We start from the raw sequence: 17,175 nt of genomic DNA on the forward strand, positions 1-17,175 counted from the left end.
CACAAAAAGATGTGTTTGCGAGTCTGTGGTGAAAGGCGCTCTAAGTTGTGTATTCAGTGCTGGAGAGTGACACACTCTACATAGGTTACACAGCGTTTGGAGAGCACGAACATGTTTCAAACTGAAACTGCTACAAGCTGTGTGTAGCATGCAGAAAGAAAGCCTGTCATTTCAAAGAAGGAAGAGGAAACCAAACTCCAGGTAGTGAAACGAGCACACCAGTATGGGAGTTGTGCACGTGGACAGTTTCAAGCAGCAGCTCTTTGTGGACACTTGGAGACAGCGCTGTGAAAAAATTTCCTACGAAGAGGGATTGGGCCAAAGTTGAAAGACGTACCAAAACCAACCCTAAAGAACTTAGCCAAACAATGAATGTTGCAATAAGCTCCTGCAGCCAAGGTGCTTCTATGACACAACTCCCGAACAGGTAGCTGCATTCTGCACAGTACAAAATACAAATGAATTCCAGGCTGAATACTCACTCCAGAAGGATGAAATGCATGTGTTTCTCTCTGAACGAACACTCAGCCACTAGGCTTTTGCTTGCTCCTTCAAAGTCTTTGTAGAAACGTGTGTTTTCACGGCTGGAATACGTTTGGGATGCATTGTTTCAATCTCTGCAAGCCTCACGTTGTTTCTTAGACAATGTGGAAAAACAAGGAGTATGTGTCCCAAATCTCTTCTAATCCATAAAAACGCAAACTGCATCACTCTTGCTCAAACACGCTCTTTCTCCTAATGTGTTGAGAACTTTCAAGAAACCAAAAAAGAAGGGCATTTTGCACTGAAATTCAGACAGGTAAGTACAATAGGACATTTCTATTGTTTGCAGAGTTCAAAAGCATGATTGACTTCATGTTCTCGATGAAAGCTTACTTTTCCAAGTGATCTGAAGTAGGACTTTCACAAAAAGATGTGTTTGCGTGTCTGTGGTGAAAGGAGCTCTAAGTTGTGTATTCAGTGCTAGAGAGTGACACACTCTACATAGGCTACACAGCGTTTGGAGAGCACGAACATGCTTCAAACTGAAACTGCTACAAGCTGTGTGTAGCATGCAGAAAGAAGGCTTGTCATTTCAAAGAAAGAAGAGGAAACCAAACTCCAGGTAGTGAAACGAGCACACCAGTATGGGAGTTGTGCATGTGGACAGTTTCAAGCAGCAGCTCTTTGTGGACACTTGGAGACAGCGCTGTAAAAAAATTTCCTATGAACCGGGATTGGGCCAAAGATGAAAGACCTTCCAAAACCAACCCTAAAGAACTTAGCCAAACAATGAATGTTGCAATAAGCTCCTGCAGCCAAGGTGCTTCTATGACACAACTCCGAACAGGTTGCTACATTCTGCACAGTACAAAATACAAATGAATTCCAGGCTGAATACTCACTCCAGAAGGATGAAATGCATGTGTTTCTCTCTGAAAGAACACACAGCCACTACGCTTTTCCTTGCTCCTTCAAAGTCTTTGTAGATACGTGTCTTTTCACTGCTGCAGTACGTTTTGGGATGCATTGTTTCAATCTCTGCAAGCCTCACGTTGTTTCTTAGACAATGTGGAAAAACAAGGAGTATGTGTCCCAAATCTCTTGTAATCCATAAAAACGCAAACTGCATCACTCTGTCTCAAACACGCTCTTTCTCCTAATGGGTTGAGAACTTTCAAGAAACCAGAAAAGAAGGGCATTTTGCAGTGAAATTCAGACGGGTATGTACAATAGGACATTTCTATTGTTTGCAGAGTTCAAAAGCATGATTGACTTCATGTTCTCGATGAAACCCTTACTTTTCCAAGTGATCTGAAGTAGGACTTTCACAAAAAGATGTGTTTGCGAGTCTGTGGTGAAAGGCGCTCTAAGTTGTGTATTCAGTGCTGGAGAGTGACACACTCTACATAGGTTACACAGCGTTTGGAGAGCACGAACATGTTTCAAACTGAAACTGCTACAAGGTGTGTGTAGCATGCAGAAAGAAAGCCTGTCATTTCAAAGAAGGAAGAGGAAACCAAACTCCAGGTAGTGAAACGAGCACACCAGTATGGGAGTTGTGCATGTGGACAGTTTCAAGCAGCAGCTCTTTGTGGACACTTGGAGACAGCGCTGTGAAAAAATTTCCTACGAAGAGGGATTGGGCCAAAGTTGAAAGACGTACCAAAACCAACCCTAAAGAACTTAGCCAAACAATGAATGTTGCAATAAGCTCCTGCAGCCAAGGTGCTTCTATGACACAACTCCCGAACAGGTAGCTGCATTCTGCACAGTACAAAATACAAATGAATTCCAGGCTAAATACTCACTCCAGAAGGATGAAATGCATGTGTTTCTCTCTGAACGAACACTCAGCCACTAGGCTTTTGCTTGCTCCTTCAAAGTCTTTGTAGAAACGTGTGTTTTCACGGCTGGAATACGTTTGGGATGCATTGTTTCAATCTCTGCAAGCCTCACGTTGTTTCTTAGACAATGTGGAAAAACAAGGAGTATGTGTCCCAAATCTCTTCTAATCCATAAAAACGCAAACTGCATCACTCTTGCTCAAACACGCTCTTTCTCCTAATGTGTTGAGAACTTTCAAGAAACCAAAAAAGAAGGGCATTTTGCAGTGAAATTCAGACAGGTATGTACAACAGGACATTTCTATTGTTTGCAGAGTTCAAAAGCATGATTGACTTCATGTTCTCGATGAAAGCTTACTTTTCCAAGTGATCTGAAGTAGGACTTTCACAAAAAGATGTGTTTGCGTGTCTGTGGTGAAAGGAGCTCTAAGTTGTGTATTCAGTGCTAGAGAGTGACACACTCTACATAGGCTACACAGCGTTTGGAGAGCACGAACATGCTTCAAACTGAAACTGCTACAAGCTGTATGTAGCATGCAGAAAGAAGGCTTGTCATTTCAAAGAAAGAAGAGGAAACCAAACTCCAGGTAGTGAAACGAGCACACCAGTATGGGAGATGTGCATGTGGACAGTTTCAAGCAGCAGCTCTTTGTGGACACTTGGAGACAGCGCTGTGAAAAAATTTCCTACGAAGCGGGATTGGGCCAAAGTTGAAAGACCTTCCAAAACCAACCCTAAACAACTTAGCCAAACAATGAATGTTGCAATAAGCTCCTGCAGCCAAGGTGCTTCTATGACACAACTTCCGAACAGGTTGCTACATTCTGCACAGTACAAAATACAAATGAATTCCAGGCTGAATACTCACTCCAGAAGGATGAAATGCATGTGTTTCTCTCTGAAAGAACACACAGCCACTACGCTTTTCCTTGCTCCTTCAAAGTCTTTGTAGATACGTGTCTTTTCACTGCTGCAGTACGTTTTGGGATGCATTGTTTCAATCTCTCGCAAGCCTCACGTTGTTTCTTAGACAATGTGGAAAAACAAGGAGTATGTGTTCCAAATCTCTTGTAATCCATAAAAACGCAAACTGCATCACTCTTGCTCAAACACGCTCTTTCTCCTAATGTGTTGAGAACTTTCAAGAAACCAGAAAAGAAGGGCATTTTGCAGTGAAATTCAGACGGGTATGTACAATAGGACATTTCTATTGTTTGCAGAGTTCAAAAGCATGATTGACTTCATGTTCTCGATGAAACCCTTACTTTTCCAAGTGATCTGAAGTAGGACTTTCACAAAAAGATGTGTTTGCGTGTCTGTGGTGAAAGGCGCTCTAAGTTGTGTATTCAGTGCTGGAGAGTGACACACTCTACATTGGTTACACAGAGTTTGGAGAGCACGAACATCCTTCAAACTGAAACTGCTACATGCTGTGTGTAGCATGCAGAAAGAAGGCTTGTCATTTCAAAGAAAGAAGAGGAAACCAAACTCCAGGTAGTGAAACGAGCACACCAGTATGGGAGTTGTGCACGTGGACAGTTTCAAGCAGCAGCTCTTTCTGGACACTTGGAAACAGCGCTGTGAAAAAATTTCCTACGAAGAGGGATTGGGCCAAAGTTGAAAGACCTTCCAAAACCAACCCTAGAGAACTTAGCCAAACAATGAATGTTGCAATAAGCTCCTGCAGCCAGGTGCTTCTATGACACAACTCCCGAACAGGTAGCTACATTCTGCACAGTACAAAATACAAATGAATTCCAGGCTGAATACTCAGTCCAGAAGGATGAAATGCATGTGTTTCTCTCTGAACGAACACTCAGCCACTAGGCTTTTGCTTGCTCCTTCAAAGTCTTTGTAGAAACGTGTGTTTTCACGGCTGGAATACGTTTGGGATGCATTGTTTCAATCTCTGCAAGCCTCACGTTGTTTCTTAGACAATGTGGAAAAACAAGGAGTATGTGTCCCAAATCTCTTCTAATCCATAAAAACGCAAACTGCATCACTCTTGCTCAAACACGCTCTTTCTCCTAATGTGTTGAGAACTTTCAAGAAACCAGAAACGAAGGGCATTTTGCACTGAAATTCAGACAGGTAAGTACAATAGGACATTTCTATTGTTTGCAGAGTTCAAAAGCATGATTGACTTCATGTTCTCGATGAAAGCTTACTTTTCCAAGTGATCTGAAGTAGGACTTTCACAAAAAGATGTGTTTGCGTGTCTGTGGTGAAAGGAGCTCTAAGTTGTGTATTCAGTGCTAGAGAGTGACACACTCTACATAGGCTACACAGCGTTTGGAGAGCACGAACATGCTTCAAACTGAAACTGCTACAAGCTGTATGTAGCATGCAGAAAGAAGGCTTGTCATTTCAAAGAAAGAAGAGGAAACCAAACTCCAGGTAGTGAAACGAGCACACCAGTATGGGAGATGTGCATGTGGACAGTTTCAAGCAGCAGCTCTTTGTGGACACTTGGAGACAGCGCTGTGAAAAAATTTCCTACGAAGCGGGATTGGGCCAAAGTTGAAAGACCTTCCAAAACCAACCCTAAAGAACTTAGCCAAACAATGAATGTTGCAATAAGCTCCTGCAGCCAAGGTGCTTCTATGACACAACTTCCGAACAGGTTGCTACATTCTGCACACTACAAAATACAAATGAATTCCAGGCTGAATACTCACTCCAGAAGGATGAAATGCATGTGTTTCTCTCTGAAAGAACACACAGCCACTACGCTTTTCCTTGCTCCTTCAAAGTCTTTGTAGATACGTGTCTTTTCACTGCTGCAGTACGTTTTGGGATGCATTGTTTCAATCTCTCGCAAGCCTCACGTTGTTTCTTATACAATGTGGAAAAACAAGGAGTATGTGTCCCAAATCTCTTGTAATCCATAAAAACGCAAACTGCATCACTCTTGCTCAAACACGCTCTTTCTCCTAATGTGTTGAGAACTTTCAAGAAACCAGAAAAGAAGGGCATTTTGCAGTGAAATTCAGACGGGTATGTACAACAGGACATTTCTATTGTTTGCAGAGTTCAAAACCATGATTGACTTCATGTTCTCGATGAAACCCTTACTTTTCCAAGTGATCTGAAGTAGGACTTTCACAAAAAGATGTGTTTGCGAGTCTGTGGTGAAAGGCGCTCTAAGTTGTGTATTCAGTGCTGGAGAGTGACACACTCTACATAGGTTACACAGCGTTTGGAGAGCACGAACATGCTTCAAACTGAAACTGCTACAAGCTGTGTGTAGCATGCAGAAAGAAAGCCTGTCATTTCAAAGAAGGAAGAGGAAACCAAACTCCAGGTAGTGAAACGAGCACACCAGTATGGGAGTTGTGCATGTGGACAGTTTCAAGCAGCAGCTCTTTGTGGACACTTGGAGACAGCGCTGTAAAAAAATTTCCTATGAAGCGGGATTGGGCCAAAGATGAAAGACCTTCCAAAACCAACCCTAAAGAACTTAGCCAAACAATGAATGTTGCAATAAGCTCCTGCAGCCAAGGTGCTTCTATGACACAACTTCCGAACAGGTTGCTACATTCTGCACAGTACAAAATACAAATGAATTCCAGGCTGAATACTCACTCCAGAAGGATGAAATGCATGTGTTTCTCTCTGAAAGAACACACAGCCACTACGCTTTTCCTTGCTCCTTCAAAGTCTTTGTAGATACGTGTCTTTTCACTGCTGCAGTACGTTTTGGGATGCATTGTTTCAATCTCTGCAAGCCTCACGTTGTTTCTTAGACAATGTGGAAAAACAAGGAGTATGTGTCCCAAATCTCTTGTAATCCATAAAAACGCAAACTGCATCACTCTTGCTCAAACACGCTCTTTCTCCTAATGGGTTGAGAACTTTCAAGAAACCAGAAAAGAAGGGCATTTTGCAGTGAAATTCAGACGGGTATGTACAATAGGACATTTCTATTGTTTGCAGAGTTCAAAAGCATGATTGACTTCATGTTCTCGATGAAACCCTTACTTTTCCAAGTGATCTGAAGTAGGACTTTCACAAAAAGATGTGTTTGCGAGTCTGTGGTGAAAGGCGCTCTAAGTTGTGTATTCAGTGCTGGAGAGTGACACACTCTACATAGGTTACACAGCGTTTGGAGAGCACGAACATGTTTCAAACTGAAACTGCTACAAGCTGTGTGTAGCATGCAGAAAGAAAGCCTGTCATTTCAAAGAAGGAAGAGGAAACCAAACTCCAGGTAGTGAAACGAGCACACCAGTATGGGAGTTGTGCATGTGGACAGTTTCAAGCAGCAGCTCTTTGTGGACACTTGGAGACAGCGCTGTGAAAAAATTTCCTACGAAGAGGGATTGGGCCAAAGTTGAAAGACGTACCAAAACCAACCCTAAAGAACTTAGCCAAACAATCAATGTTGCAATAAGCTCCTGCAGCCAAGGTGCTTCTATGACACAACTCCCGAACAGGTAGCTGCATTCTGCACAGTACAAAATACAAATGAATTCCAGGCTGAATACTCACTCCAGAAGGATGAAATGCATGTGTTTCTCTCTGAACGAACACTCAGCCACTAGGCTTTTGCTTGCTCCTTCAAAGTCTTTGTAGAAACGTGTGTTTTCACGGCTGGAATACGTTTGGGATGCATTGTTTCAATCTCTGCAAGCCTCACGTTGTTTCTTAGACAATGTGGAAAAACAAGGAGTATGTGTCCCAAATCTCTTCTAATCCATAAAAACGCAAACTGCATCACTCTTGCTCAAACACGCTCTTTCTCCTAATGTGTTGAGAACTTTCAAGAAACCAAAAAAGAAGGGCATTTTGCACTGAAATTCAGACAGGTAAGTACAATAGGACATTTCTATTGTTTGCAGAGTTCAAAAGCATGATTGACTTCATGTTCTCGATGAAAGCTTACTTTTCCAAGTGATCTGAAGTAGGACTTTCACAAAAAGATGTGTTTGCGTGTCTGTGGTGAAAGGAGCTCTAAGTTGTGTATTCAGTGCTAGAGAGTGACACACTCTACATAGGCTACACAGCGTTTGGAGAGCACGAACATGCTTCAAACTGAAACTGCTACAAGCTGTGTGTAGCATGCAGAAAGAAGGCTTGTCATTTCAAAGAAAGAAGAGGAAACCAAACTCCAGGTAGTGAAACGAGCACACCAGTATGGGAGTTGTGCATGTGGACAGTTTCAAGCAGCAGCTCTTTGTGGACACTTGGAGACAGCGCTGTAAAAAAATTTCCTATGAACCGGGATTGGGCCAAAGATGAAAGACCTTCCAAAACCAACCCTAAAGAACTTAGCCAAACAATGAATGTTGCAATAAGCTCCTGCAGCCAAGGTGCTTCTATGACACAACTCCGAACAGGTTGCTACATTCTGCACAGTACAAAATACAAATGAATTCCAGGCTGAATACTCACTCCAGAAGGATGAAATGCATGTGTTTCTCTCTGAAAGAACACACAGCCACTACGCTTTTCCTTGCTCCTTCAAAGTCTTTGTAGATACGTGTCTTTTCACTGCTGCAGTACGTTTTGGGATGCATTGTTTCAATCTCTGCAAGCCTCACGTTGTTTCTTAGACAATGTGGAAAAACAAGGAGTATGTGTCCCAAATCTCTTGTAATCCATAAAAACGCAAACTGCATCACTCTGTCTCAAACACGCTCTTTCTCCTAATGGGTTGAGAACTTTCAAGAAACCAGAAAAGAAGGGCATTTTGCAGTGAAATTCAGACGGGTATGTACAATAGGACATTTCTATTGTTTGCAGAGTTCAAAAGCATGATTGACTTCATGTTCTCGATGAAACCCTTACTTTTCCAAGTGATCTGAAGTAGGACTTTCACAAAAAGATGTGTTTGCGAGTCTGTGGTGAAAGGCGCTCTAAGTTGTGTATTCAGTGCTGGAGAGTGACACACTCTACATAGGTTACACAGCGTTTGGAGAGCACGAACATGTTTCAAACTGAAACTGCTACAAGGTGTGTGTAGCATGCAGAAAGAAAGCCTGTCATTTCAAAGAAGGAAGAGGAAACCAAACTCCAGGTAGTGAAACGAGCACACCAGTATGGGAGTTGTGCATGTGGACAGTTTCAAGCAGCAGCTCTTTGTGGACACTTGGAGACAGCGCTGTGAAAAAATTTCCTACGAAGAGGGATTGGGCCAAAGTTGAAAGACGTACCAAAACCAACCCTAAAGAACTTAGCCAAACAATGAATGTTGCAATAAGCTCCTGCAGCCAAGGTGCTTCTATGACACAACTCCCGAACAGGTAGCTGCATTCTGCACAGTACAAAATACAAATGAATTCCAGGCTGAATACTCACTCCAGAAGGATGAAATGCATGTGTTTCTCTCTGAACGAACACTCAGCCACTAGGCTTTTGCTTGCTCCTTCAAAGTCTTTGTAGAAACGTGTGTTTTCACGGCTGGAATACGTTTGGGATGCATTGTTTCAATCTCTGCAAGCCTCACGTTGTTTCTTAGACAATGTGGAAAAACAAGGAGTATGTGTCCCAAATCTCTTCTAATCCATAAAAACGCAAACTGCATCACTCTTGCTCAAACACGCTCTTTCTCCTAATGTGTTGAGAACTTTCAAGAAACCAAAAAAGAAGGGCATTTTGCAGTGAAATTCAGACAGGTATGTACAACAGGACATTTCTATTGTTTGCAGAGTTCAAAAGCATGATTGACTTCATGTTCTCGATGAAAGCTTACTTTTCCAAGTGATCTGAAGTAGGACTTTCACAAAAAGATGTGTTTGCGTGTCTGTGGTGAAAGGAGCTCTAAGTTGTGTATTCAGTGCTAGAGAGTGACACACTCTACATAGGCTACACAGCGTTTGGAGAGCACGAACATGCTTCAAACTGAAACTGCTACAAGCTGTATGTAGCATGCAGAAAGAAGGCTTGTCATTTCAAAGAAAGAAGAGGAAACCAAACTCCAGGTAGTGAAACGAGCACACCAGTATGGGAGATGTGCATGTGGACAGTTTCAAGCAGCAGCTCTTTGTGGACACTTGGAGACAGCGCTGTGAAAAAATTTCCTACGAAGCGGGATTGGGCCAAAGTTGAAAGACCTTCCAAAACCAACCCTAAACAACTTAGCCAAACAATGAATGTTGCAATAAGCTCCTGCAGCCAAGGTGCTTCTATGACACAACTTCCGAACAGGTTGCTACATTCTGCACAGTACAAAATACAAATGAATTCCAGGCTGAATACTCACTCCAGAAGGATGAAATGCATGTGTTTCTCTCTGAAAGAACACACAGCCACTACGCTTTTCCTTGCTCCTTCAAAGTCTTTGTAGATACGTGTCTTTTCACTGCTGCAGTACGTTTTGGGATGCATTGTTTCAATCTCTCGCAAGCCTCACGTTGTTTCTTAGACAATGTGGAAAAACAAGGAGTATGTGTTCCAAATCTCTTGTAATCCATAAAAACGCAAACTGCATCACTCTTGCTCAAACACGCTCTTTCTCCTAATGTGTTGAGAACTTTCAAGAAACCAGAAAAGAAGGGCATTTTGCAGTGAAATTCAGACGGGTATGTACAATAGGACATTTCTATTGTTTGCAGAGTTCAAAAGCATGATTGACTTCATGTTCTCGATGAAACCCTTACTTTTCCAAGTGATCTGAAGTAGGACTTTCACAAAAAGATGTGTTTGCGTGTCTGTGGTGAAAGGCGCTCTAAGTTGTGTATTCAGTGCTGGAGAGTGACACACTCTACATTGGTTACACAGAGTTTGGAGAGCACGAACATCCTTCAAACTGAAACTGCTACATGCTGTGTGTAGCATGCAGAAAGAAGGCTTGTCATTTCAAAGAAAGAAGAGGAAACCAAACTCCAGGTAGTGAAACGAGCACACCAGTATGGGAGTTGTGCACGTGGACAGTTTCAAGCAGCAGCTCTTTCTGGACACTTGGAAACAGCGCTGTGAAAAAATTTCCTACGAAGAGGGATTGGGCCAAAGTTGAAAGACCTTCCAAAACCAACCCTAGAGAACTTAGCCAAACAATGAATGTTGCAATAAGCTCCTGCAGCCAGGTGCTTCTATGACACAACTCCCGAACAGGTAGCTACATTCTGCACAGTACAAAATACAAATGAATTCCAGGCTGAATACTCAGTCCAGAAGGATGAAATGCATGTGTTTCTCTCTGAACGAACACTCAGCCACTAGGCTTTTGCTTGCTCCTTCAAAGTCTTTGTAGAAACGTGTGTTTTCACGGCTGGAATACGTTTGGGATGCATTGTTTCAATCTCTGCAAGCCTCACGTTGTTTCTTAGACAATGTGGAAAAACAAGGAGTATGTGTCCCAAATCTCTTCTAATCCATAAAAACGCAAACTGCATCACTCTTGCTCAAACACGCTCTTTCTCCTAATGTGTTGAGAACTTTCAAGAAACCAGAAACGAAGGGCATTTTGCACTGAAATTCAGACAGGTAAGTACAATAGGACATTTCTATTGTTTGCAGAGTTCAAAAGCATGATTGACTTCATGTTCTCGATGAAAGCTTACTTTTCCAAGTGATCTGAAGTAGGACTTTCACAAAAAGATGTGTTTGCGTGTCTGTGGTGAAAGGAGCTCTAAGTTGTGTATTCAGTGCTAGAGAGTGACACACTCTACATAGGCTACACAGCGTTTGGAGAGCACGAACATGCTTCAAACTGAAACTGCTACAAGCTGTATGTAGCATGCAGAAAGAAGGCTTGTCATTTCAAAGAAAGAAGAGGAAACCAAACTCCAGGTAGTGAAACGAGCACACCAGTATGGGAGATGTGCATGTGGACAGTTTCAAGCAGCAGCTCTTTGTGGACACTTGGAGACAGCGCTGTGAAAAAATTTCCTACGAAGCGGGATTGGGCCAAAGTTGAAAGACCTTCCAAAACCAACCCTAAAGAACTTAGCCAAACAATGAATGTTGCAATAAGCTCCTGCAGCCAAGGTGCTTCTATGACACAACTTCCGAACAGGTTGCTACATTCTGCACACTACAAAATACAAATGAATTCCAGGCTGAATACTCACTCCAGAAGGATGAAATGCATGTGTTTCTCTCTGAAAGAACACACAGCCACTACGCTTTTCCTTGCTCCTTCAAAGTCTTTGTAGATACGTGTCTTTTCACTGCTGCAGTACGTTTTGGGATGCATTGTTTCAATCTCTCGCAAGCCTCACGTTGTTTCTTATACAATGTGGAAAAACAAGGAGTATGTGTCCCAAATCTCTTGTAATCCATAAAAACGCATACTGCATCACTCTTGCTCAAACACGCTCTTTCTCCTAATGTGTTGAGAACTTTCAAGAAACCAGAAAAGAAGGGCATTTTGCAGTGAAATTCAGACGGGTATGTACAACAGGACATTTCTATTGTTTGCAGAGTTCAAAACCATGATTGACTTCATGTTCTCGATGAAACCCTTACTTTTCCAAGTGATCTGAAGTAGGACTTTCACAAAAAGATGTGTTTGCGAGTCTGTGGTGAAAGGCGCTCTAAGTTGTGTATTCAGTGCTGGAGAGTGACACACTCTACATAGGTTACACAGCGTTTGGAGAGCACGAACATGCTTCAAACTGAAACTGCTACAAGCTGTGTGTAGCATGCAGAAAGAAAGCCTGTCATTTCAAAGAAGGAAGAGGAAACCAAACTCCAGGTAGTGAAACGAGCACACCAGTATGGGAGTTGTGCATGTGGACAGTTTCAAGCAGCAGCTCTTTGTGGACACTTGGAGACAGCGCTGTAAAAAAATTTCCTATGAAGCGGGATTGGGCCAAAGATGAAAGACCTTCCAAAACCAACCCTAAAGAACTTAGCCAAACAATGAATGTTGCAATAAGCTCCTGCAGCCAAGGTGCTTCTATGACACAACTTCCGAACAGGTTGCTACATTCTGCACAGTACAAAATACAAATGAATTCCAGGCTGAATACTCACTCCAGAAGGATGAAATGCATGTGTTTCTCTCTGAAAGAACACACAGCCACTACGCTTTTCCTTGCTCCTTCAAAGTCTTTGTAGATACGTGTCTTTTCACTGCTGCAGTACGTTTTGGGATGCATTGTTTCAATCTCTGCAAGCCTCACGTTGTTTCTTAGACAATGTGGAAAAACAAGGAGTATGTGTCCCAAATCTCTTGTAATCCATAAAAACGCAAACTGCATCACTCTTGCTCAAACACGCTCTTTCTCCTAATGTGTTGAGAACTTTCAAGAAACCAGAAAAGAAGGGCATTTTGCAGTGAAATTCAGACGGGTATGTACAATAGGACATTTCTATTGTTTGCAGAGTTCAAAAGCATGATTGACTTCATGTTCTCGATGAAACCCTTACTTTTCCAAGTGATCTGAAGTAGGACTTTCACAAAAAGATGTGTTTGCGAGTCTGTGGTGAAAGGCGCTCTAAGTTGTGTATTCAGTGCTGGAGAGTGACACACTCTACATAGGTTACACAGCGTTTGGAGAGCACGAACATGTTTCAAACTGAAACTGCTACAAGCTGTGTGTAGCATGCAGAAAGAAAGCCTGTCATTTCAAAGAAGGAAGAGGAAACCAAACTCCAGGTAGTGAAACGAGCACACCAGTATGGGAGTTGTGCACGTGGACAGTTTCAAGCAGCAGCTCTTTGTGGACACTTGGAGACAGCGCTGTGAAAAAATTTCCTACGAAGAGGGATTGGGCCAAAGTTGAAAGACGTACCAAAACCAACCCTAAAGAACTTAGCCAAACAATGAATGTTGCAATAAGCTCCTGCAGCCAAGGTGCTTCTATGACACAACTCCCGAACAGGTAGCTGCATTCTGCACAGTACAAAATACAAATGAATTCCAGGCTGAATACTCACTCCAGAAGGATGAAATGCATGTGTTTCTCTCTGAACGAACACTCAGCCACTAGGCTTTTGCTTGCTCCTTCAAAGTCTTTGTAGAAACGTGTGTTTTCACGGCTGGAATACGTTTGGGATGCATTGTTTCAATCTCTGCAAGCCTCACGTTGTTTCTTAGACAATGTGGAAAAACAAGGAGTATGTGTCCCAAATCTCTTCTAATCCATAAAAACGCAAACTGCATCACTCTTGCTCAAACACGCTCTTTCTCCTAATGTGTTGAGAACTTTCAAGAAACCAAAAAAGAAGGGCATTTTGCACTGAAATTCAGACAGGTAAGTACAATAGGACATTTCTATTGTTTGCAGAGTTCAAAAGCATGATTGACTTCATGTTCTCGATGAAAGCTTACTTTTCCAAGTGATCTGAAGTAGGACTTTCACAAAAAGATGTGTTTGCGTGTCTGTGGTGAAAGGAGCTCTAAGTTGTGTATTCAGTGCTAGAGAGTGACACACTCTACATAGGCTACACAGCGTTTGGAGAGCACGAACATGCTTCAAACTGAAACTGCTACAAGCTGTATGTAGCATGCAGAAAGAAGGCTTGTCATTTCAAAGAAAGAAGAGGAAACCAAACTCCAGGTAGTGAAACGAGCACACCAGTATGGGAGATGTGCATGTGGACAGTTTCAAGCAGCAGCTCTTTGTGGACTCTTGGAGACAGCGCTGTGAAAAAATTTCCTACGAAGCGGGATTGGGCCAAAGTTGAAAGACCTTCCAAAACCAACCCTAAACAACTTAGCCAAACAATGAATGTGGCAATAAGCTCCTGCAGCCAAGGTGCTTCTATGACACAACTCCCGAACAGGTAGCTGCATTCTGCACACTACAAAATACAAATGAATTCCAGGCTGAATACTCACTCCAGAAGGATGAAATGCATGTGTTTCTCTCTGAAAGAACACACAGCCACTACGCTTTTCCTTGCTCCTTCAAAGTCTTTGTAGATACGTGTCTTTTCACTGCTGCAGTACGTTTTGGGATGCATTGTTTCAATCTCTCGCAAGCCTCACGTTGTTTCTTATACAATGTGGAAAAACAAGGAGTATGTGTCCCAAATCTCTTGTAATCCATAAAAACGCAAACTGCATCACTCTTGCTCAAACACGCTCTTTCTCCTAATGTGTTGAGAACTTTCAAGAAACCAGAAAAGAAGGGCATTTTGCAGTGAAATTCAGACGGGTATGTACAACAGGACATTTCTATTGTTTGCAGAGTTCAAAACCATGATTGACTTCATGTTCTCGATGAAACCCTTACTTTTCCAAGTGATCTGAAGTAGGACTTTCACAAAAAGATGTGTTTGCGAGTCTGTGGTGAAAGGCGCTCTAAGTTGTGTATTCAGTGCTGGAGAGTGACACACTCTACATAGGTTACACAGCGTTTGGAGAGCACGAACATGCTTCAAACTGAAACTGCTACAAGCTGTGTGTAGCATGCAGAAAGAAAGCCTGTCATTTCAAAGAAGGAAGAGGAAACCAAACTCCAGGTAGTGAAACGAGCACACCAGTATGGGAGTTGTGCATGTGGACAGTTTCAAGCAGCAGCTCTTTGTGGACACTTGGAGACAGCGCTGTAAAAAATTTCCTATGAAGCGGGATTGGGCCAAAGATGAAAGACCTTCCAAAACCAACCCTAAAGAACTTAGCCAAACAATGAATGTTGCAATAAGCTCCTGCAGCCAAGGTGCTTCTATGACACAACTTCCGAACAGGTTGCTACATTCTGCACAGTACAAAATACAAATGAATTCCAGGCTGAATACTCACTCCAGAAGGATGAAATGCATGTGTTTCTCTCTGAAAGAACACACAGCCACTACGCTTTTCCTTGCTCCTTCAAAGTCTTTGTAGATACGTGTCTTTTCACTGCTGCAGTACGTTTTGGGATGCATTGTTTCAATCTCTGCAAGCCTCACGTTGTTTCTTAGACAATGTGGAAAAACAAGGAGTATGTGTCCCAAATCTCTTGTAATCCATAAAAACGCAAACTGCATCACTCTTGCTCAAACACGCTCTTTCTCCTAATGTGTTGAGAACTTTCAAGAAACCAGAAAAGAAGGGCATTTTGCAGTGAAATTCAGACGGGTATGTACAATAGGACATTTCTATTGTTTGCAGAGTTCAAAAGCATGATTGACTTCATGTTCTCGATGAAACCCTTACTTTTCCAAGTGATCTGAAGTAGGACTTTCACAAAAAGATGTGTTTGCGAGTCTGTGGTGAAAGGCGCTCTAAGTTGTGTATTCAGTGCTGGAGAGTGACACACTCTACATAGGTTACACAGCGTTTGGAGAGCACGAACATCCTTCAAACTGAAACTGCTACAAGCTGTGTGTAGCATGCAGAAAGAAGGCTTGTCATTTCAAAGAAAGAAGAGGAAACCAAACTCCAGGTAGTGAAACGAGCACACCAGTATGGGAGTTGTGCACGTGGACAGTTTCAAGCAGCAGCTCTTTCTGGACACTTGGAAACAGCGCTGTGAAAAAATTTCCTACGAAGAGGGATTGGGCCAAAGTTGAAAGACCTTCCAAAACCAACCCTAGAGAACTTAGCCAAACAATGAATGTTGCAATAAGCTCCTGCAGCCAGGTGCTTCTATGACACAACTCCCGAACAGGTAGCTACATTCTGCACAGTACAAAATACAAATGAATTCCAGGCTGAATACTCAGTCCAGAAGGATGAAATGCATGTGTTTCTCTCTGAACGAACACTCAGCCACTAGGCTTTTGCTTGCTCCTTCAAAGTCTTTGTAGAAACGTGTGTTTTCACGGCTGGAATACGTTTGGGATGCATTGTTTCAATCTCTGCAAGCCTCACGTTGTTTCTTAGACAATGTGGAAAAACAAGGAGTATGTGTCCCAAATCTCTTCTAATCCATAAAAACGCAAACTGCATCACTCTTGCTCAAACACGCTCTTTCTCCTAATGTGTTGAGAACTTTCAAGAAACCAGAAACGAAGGGCATTTTGCACTGAAATTCAGACAGGTAAGTACAATAGGACATTTCTATTGTTTGCAGAGTTCAAAAGCATGATTGACTTCATGTTCTCGATGAAAGCTTACTTTTCCAAGTGATCTGAAGTAGGACTTTCACAAAAAGATGTGTTTGCGTGTCTGTGGTGAAAGGAGCTCTAAGTTGTGTATTCAGTGCTAGAGAGTGACACACTCTACATAGGCTACACAGCGTTTGGAGAGCACGAACATGCTTCAAACTGAAACTGCTACAAGCTGTATGTAGCATGCAGAAAGAAGGCTTGTCATTTCAAAGAAAGAAGAGGAAACCAAACTCCAGGTAGTGAAACGAGCACACCAGTATGGGAGATGTGCATGTGGACAGTTTCAAGCAGCAGCTCTTTGTGGACACTTGGAGACAGCGCTGTGAAAAAATTTCCTACGAAGCGGGATTGGGCCAAAGTTGAAAGACCTTCCAAAACCAACCCTAAAGAACTTAGCCAAACAATGAATGTTGCAATAAGCTCCTGCAGCCAAGGTGCTTCTATGACACAACTTCCGAACAGGTTGCTACATTCTGCACACTACAAAATACAAATGAATTCCAGGCTGAATACTCACTCCAGAAGGATGAAATGCATGTGTTTCTCTCTGAAAGAACACACAGCCACTACGCTTTTCCTTGCTCCTTCAAAGTCTTTGTAGATACGTGTCTTTTCACTGCTGCAGTACGTTTTGGGATGCATTGTTTCAATCTCTCGCAAGCCTCACGTTGTTTCTTATACAATGTGGAAAAACAAGGAGTATGTGTCCCAAATCTCTTGTAATCCATAAAAACGCAAACTGCATCACTCTTGCTCAAACACGCTCTTTCTCCTAATGTGTTGAGAACTTTCAAGAAACCAGAAAAGAAGGGCATTTTGCAGTGAAATTCAGACGGGTATGTACAACAGGACATTTCTATTGTTTGCAGAGTTCAAAAGCATGATTGACTTCATGTTCTCGATGAAACCCTTACTTTTC

The sequence above is a fragment of the Miniopterus schreibersii genome (assembly GCF_964146895.1).
Source record: "Miniopterus schreibersii genome assembly, chromosome: 12".
In the NCBI taxonomy this organism is placed as follows: domain Eukaryota; kingdom Metazoa; phylum Chordata; class Mammalia; order Chiroptera; family Miniopteridae; genus Miniopterus; species Miniopterus schreibersii.